Source organism: Triticum dicoccoides, chromosome 6B, assembly GCF_002162155.2.
Source record: "Triticum dicoccoides isolate Atlit2015 ecotype Zavitan chromosome 6B, WEW_v2.0, whole genome shotgun sequence".
NCBI classification, from domain to species: Eukaryota; Viridiplantae; Streptophyta; class Magnoliopsida; order Poales; family Poaceae; genus Triticum; species Triticum dicoccoides.
The window spans coordinates 142,146,936-142,152,924 of record NC_041391.1 but is presented as its reverse complement, the minus strand read 5'-3'; positions in this window follow the sequence as shown (position 1 = coordinate 142,152,924).

Genomic DNA, 5,989 nt, shown 5'->3' with positions numbered 1-5,989 from the left:
GGTCGTCCTTCACCTCCACGACCTCCAGGTCGAGGTCCACCACCTCAACCCGGCCTCCTTGGCCGTGCTCCTTCACCGACGACGGCTCGAAGACCATCGCCGCCACCATCGTGCCCTCCGGCATCTCTCGCCACGCCGGCTCCTCGCCGGCTAGCGCCCATGCCGCCGCAGCATCGGTCTAGGCCCAGCCGATGCCGCCTCCAGCTCCGCCTCGGCCCTGTTCCTGTCCCTCCAAGCCAGGCCTTCAGTGTCGGTCAGGTCCAGACTGAGGTCCGGATCTGCCGGCTCCTCCTCCTCGTCCTAGTCAATGCGGCCGGACCGGCTCCTCCGGAACGCGGCGTCCTCAACAGCCGCGGCGTCGGCCGCCACCCTCGCCAGCGCAATCGGCGACCTGAAGACAAGACAAAATGAACAACAAGCGAGGCCGACTCGGCTACTCGGATGCAGGAAAAAGAAAAAGCTTACCCCGACAAGACTGGGACGGCGACCCTCGCCGGCCTCTCCTGCGCAGCATTTCGCCTCCTCTTGGCGGCCGGCCTCGCACTCCTGGCCGGGTTCGCCGCGCGCTTCACGGCCCAAGGCCGTGGTGCGATGCTGTCCTTCCCGTGCGGCCGGCTCAGCGCCGGCCCCTGCGACGACCCGGCTCCACCCCCGTCGCCGCCTCCTCCGCCCAACGCCACTGTGTCAACGGTCTGCGTCAGTATCGTCTGTGCCGCGTCGCGCCCAACAACCCAAGAAGCATAAAAAAGAAAGCAAAAAACGAGACTTACCTGCGCGGCGCCCTATGCCAACATCGGCGTCCTCCTCCTCCCCTCCACCATGGGTCGCGAGCTCCTCCTACGCCGCCCACACCACCTACGACGGATCCCTGGCGTAAGGGTGTCGGATGGCATTCAGAAGCACCTCCCGCGTCGCGCCGGGACATATGAGAAGATGCGCATAAGCAAAATATGAAGACTAGAGACTCACCAGGGGCGCCGGATTTGAGTGGTTGTACAGCGGCTTGCTGAACCGCCAGTCATCCCTCAAGTTGGCCTTGGAGATGTCGTTGACCCGGCGCGCGATCTGGTCCGCCGCTAGGCGCGTCGCCCCCAGGCGGTTTGGGGTCCTGAAGGCCGGTCATCTCCCCGATGAGGCAGCTACGCCGCTGCAGCGGGAGGACCCGGCGAAAAATGAAGGCAGCGATGAGGTCGGTGCTGCTAAGCCCCTCCCGCGCCTTCACCACTGATACTCGCTCGCAGAGATTGAGAATCTCCTGCGACGGGTTCCTGGGGTAATAACCCCAGTTCATCTTCGCCTGCGGCGGCGCGATGGCGAAGGCCGGCAGGTTGATGCAGTCTGCGCCGAGGTTGCGGACGTAGAAGAAGGAGTTCTGCCACTTCTTGGTAGAATCCACCAGCGGGATCTTGGGGCAGTCAGCCCCCGACCGCTTCAAGATGACGGCGGCCCCGCAGTCGGAGAACTCGCCGGCCGTCGGTCCATGCTGCTTAAAGGAGAAGAAGCGCGCCCAGAGGTCGATCGTGGGCTCGACCCCCAGATACCCCTCGCAGAGGGTGATGAAGCCCGACAGCTGGACGATGGCGCCGGCGCCAGCGCCAAGATGATGGGGCTGGATCCCGAAGAACTCCAGGAAGGTGTGGAAGAAGGCGCTCGCCGGAAGCCCGAACACGCGCTCGAAGTGCGAGAGGAAGACCACACGCTTCGTGCCCTAGGGCTGCGGCCTCTGCTCGCCCCGCGGCAGGCGCACGGTGACCTACATTTCCCTCGGCAAGAGCCGGGAGGAGCAGAGGTAGGAGATGTCATCGGCGGTGACGGTCGAGCCCATCCATGAGCCCGACGGCAGCGCCATGGACGGACACGAAAGAAAGGAAGGCAGATGGACGACGGTGGATCTCTGCTTGAAGCAGCGAGCATCGTAGCGTGGCGGTCGCAAGAAGCAGAGGAACGGCGAAGAGCCAGGGGAGCGCGAGCGAGAATAATGTCCGCTGCCCCCCTCGACCCAATTTATAAGCCTCGGTTTGAACATGGAGGAGTGGGATCTCGCCTTTCCCACTACCCCGCAATAAGTGCGCGCGTACATGTGCAATAACTGCACGGGGAAGAGCAACCGACCCCCGGACGCCGCAATAAATCCGCGCGCGTGGGCAAGGGCATGCGGCGGCGGGCCCCAGCACGTCGCCCAGTCCCGTCACGCGCGTGGCCTGTCAGGCCCCTCCAACTTCCAGGCACCACGTGGCGCCCGCGTGAAGCCCGAGGTATTGCCCCAAGATTCGATGGACTCCTCGGTTTCCTGCCACTGTCGGGATGCCGTGATCCGGTTTCTAAAAACCGGCACACAGTGGGTGTTGCCGGACCTGGCGCTCGCAGGGTTCGCCTTTTCAAAGGGGGAAACTGCGAAGGCCCTCCCATCCGAAGACGGCGGACCTTCACAGCTTCGGGGACTACTGTCGGGGGGATGAACCCCTAGCAGGCAACGAGGCTCATCTGCGTGGATGGTTGTGGCTTGGCTGCGGGCACACAATCCATTGATTCACACATAAGGTTTGCTTTTCGTCTCTTTGCATTCTTTTCTATTAAGTTTGCAGATTGTTTGTGTTGGCCAACGAAAAAAGATTTAGGACCCTAGATTTATACAGAACTTACAAAGTTTAGCAAGCATATCTGGTTCTGAACTTTCGAAGAGTGCTTATAACAGTAATTTCTTCAGTCTTTTGTAATTCCGATTTAATAGTGATTTTGTTGTAGTAGCATCCTTGTAGTTCATTATTGGAATGTGCACATTTAGTCTTTATTGGTAATACAGTTTCTTGATTCTTGAATTCTGAGCTGAATGTGCACATTTAGCGACCATTGCGTACGTACGTGCTCTAATGGAAAGTACGTAGATGACACAGACCGTAGCTATCTACACCAAGGCTTCTCCGCCCTACCGAGTCTTGCAAGCGATCGTCATAAGAAGTATTCCGTTTGATGCCGGCATGTGTTGTTGTTGCACTGTCGCAACCATCCATCTGCACACCAAATGTATGTGAACAAGATTCATTGGGGTTCCTCTGTTTTCCCATAGTTTTCCTCTTCTTTTCATGCAAGATCAGTCTCTGATCCACCTCACTCGCATGGATGCAGGTCAAAACCGAGTCGCGGTGTTCACAATGCTGGGCATTATTTATATCAAAGGACGAGGAGGAAGATTTGGATGACCGTAACCACAATGGCAAGGGCAGCAACATGGTCGTCACCTGCAATGCCGATGGGTGCTGTGATTATGATGTTTGGTTTATTAGTTGAAAGTTACAGCTCATGTTTCATGATTTATTTGCGGCCGGTTAATCATGATATTTTGAAGTGCTCTGACAATTGCTTGTTGTCTGCATATCTTACTTCTCAACTTGCTGCATATACAGATATACATCATTAGAATCTGTTTGTACAATATATTTACTTATTCAACATGCTTCAGTTATGCTTCTTTGAAAATCCAGTTGTAGATTGCAGTGAAGCCCCATTTAGATCTTGGCTATAGTATTATTCTTGTCTTATGACTCGTGACAGATTGATATGTGATACCATGACATAGCATTGTGGTACCGTGGTAGTCACATTTGGTGGTAGTTCTGATTATTTGCTAGATTACGAGATAAGACCAAGTGCTTCTGCAACTCGGTTGCGGTTTTGATAGGAACATGAAGACTTGTGCCATGCCATGGAGCATGTTTGATTAAAAGGAGTAAGTCAACATACAACTTGTTTCTTATGTTTTATCTAGAAAAAATGATTGTTCCTTGTGAGTCATTTTCTTCTACAAATGCAGCATAGTTGCTCCAATATATTGAGTAGGGACGAAGTTTGTTACAAGTGTTTTATAGAGTTGACGCAAGAGACATCCGACGGGATACATTGGTAGGGACTTCGTGAAAGGCGGACTCCATTTAATCCTTTCCAGTTGCTTACCGAACACCAAGCCCTATTTGATATGCTTAATGATTGTTGTATAGGTGCAGGAATCGACGAAGAAGCTTCCATTCAGCATGGTATCTCAATGGAAGAATATCCGAAGCAAACCTCCGCTACTTCTCTGTTCCCTTTCATTTGTCGGCGGAAGACCTTAGGGAGGTAGGAAGGCCTTAGGAAGAGCGGGTGGGGGGAAGGGAGGAATGTGCTATAGACGTAGGCGAACAATGGTCCTTGGAAATTATTAGTGCTCTACAAAATGTCTGTCCCCTGTGACGCCTACAATGAGCGAGAGAGGGTGGAAGGAAGGGAGAGCGAAGGAAGGAAGATGGGGATATATGTAGAGAGAGGGAGATAGGAGGAAGGGAGATGGGCATATATGTAGAGAGAGGAAGATCAGAGAGGGAGGGAAGATTTACAGGACGATTGTCGTTGAACCACTCAAATATGTATGTCTCTGTTGCATCGCACGGGCAATTAACTATAGAAAAATTCAAGGCTATTTTATAAAGTGACATTTATTCAGCGTCTTCCAACCTTTACATGCCTTAATTATAGAATAATCTAATATTGTGATTTCTCCAGTAAGCAGTATACTATATACTTAACTGGACTTTGAATTTGTGCTTCAGGAAAATTTGAACAGACCTCGTCCACGCCGATAATTTCCAGGTACATCAGGTTGAACAATTTTGTTTATGTTGTGAGTGGTCAATATTCTTTACCGCTGGCCACATATCTCACTTGTGTTGGTCCCCTAGAATATGCTAATGTTTAGTTTCCAATTTTTCAACTATCAAATATCGGTATACTTTACATGGTTTCCTGCAAAATAAAAATAAAACAGAGGAAACCCCGCCAGTCTTACTACCGATAGCCTCAAACAAGAATATGGGTAATTTCCCTTGTAATGATTATTAGAATTGTTGTTTCTGAAATTCAGTCTTCAGAATTACTATGGCTAAGTGAAGGTGATAAAAAATTCCAGTTTAACGAGTACTTCTGGATTGTTTAGATGGAGGACCACTCTTAGTTTTGTTCTTAGATTCAGTTCTGAATCATTTAGTGTGCAATTCAGATTCACGCAGATTTTTTCTTGAATTTTGCCTGCCTGGAAATTATTAATGTCAACTTAATACATAGCATGTCCTGATGTTAAACATGATGCATTTCTTCACTACAGTCTACATACTTGGTACATATAGCATGTCTCTGCCGTCAGCAACCCCGTCTATCTCACTTTTTTAGCGGCATAGCCTTTTTCCAATCTTATGTCAATTGATCTTTGCTTTGTAGGCACTAGAAAGGAGACGATCCTATCCACTATCACAATGAAACAAGAGAAACAATTCCTTGCAGTCATCTATAAGGTCAGCATGCTGGGGCTTGGTTGATTCATTTATATTGCTATTTCTATGCACACGTAAAAGGATCTACGTATCCACAATTAATTTGCTTACCCATGTGAGTTTGGGGATATTTTTTCTCTTGTTAGGATGCATGTCAGATTTAAATTTTCTGATATCTATATATGTAGTGCAATTTTTATTTTGTAAAAACCTACTACCAGTTCACGCATAAAGGTGCACTTAATTTCTTAGTATTTCTACGTGCATTACCCCTCTTGAATTTACTTAGTAATAGTATTTTGTTATTTGGGTCTGAAGATACCAATATTGCGAAAAGTAAATAATTTGGGAGGAAAGTGATTTGAACTTTATACTGTTAAGGATAGTAAACCAAATTGATTTGTATAGAGGCGTGGATAATCAAACCAAAAAAGGGGAGTTGATTAGTAAGGAGACATCTAGGATGTTTCAAATTCTGTCGAAAAGCTCAATATAATTAGTACTACTCCCTCCGTTTTTAAATATAAGTCTATTTTAGATATTCCACTGTGGACTACTACCTCCGTCCGGAAATACTTGTCATCAAAATAAATAAAAGGGGATGTATCTAGATGTATTTTAGTTCTAGATACATCTCTTTTTGTCCATTTTGATGACAAGTATTTTCTGATGGAGGGAGTACACACGAA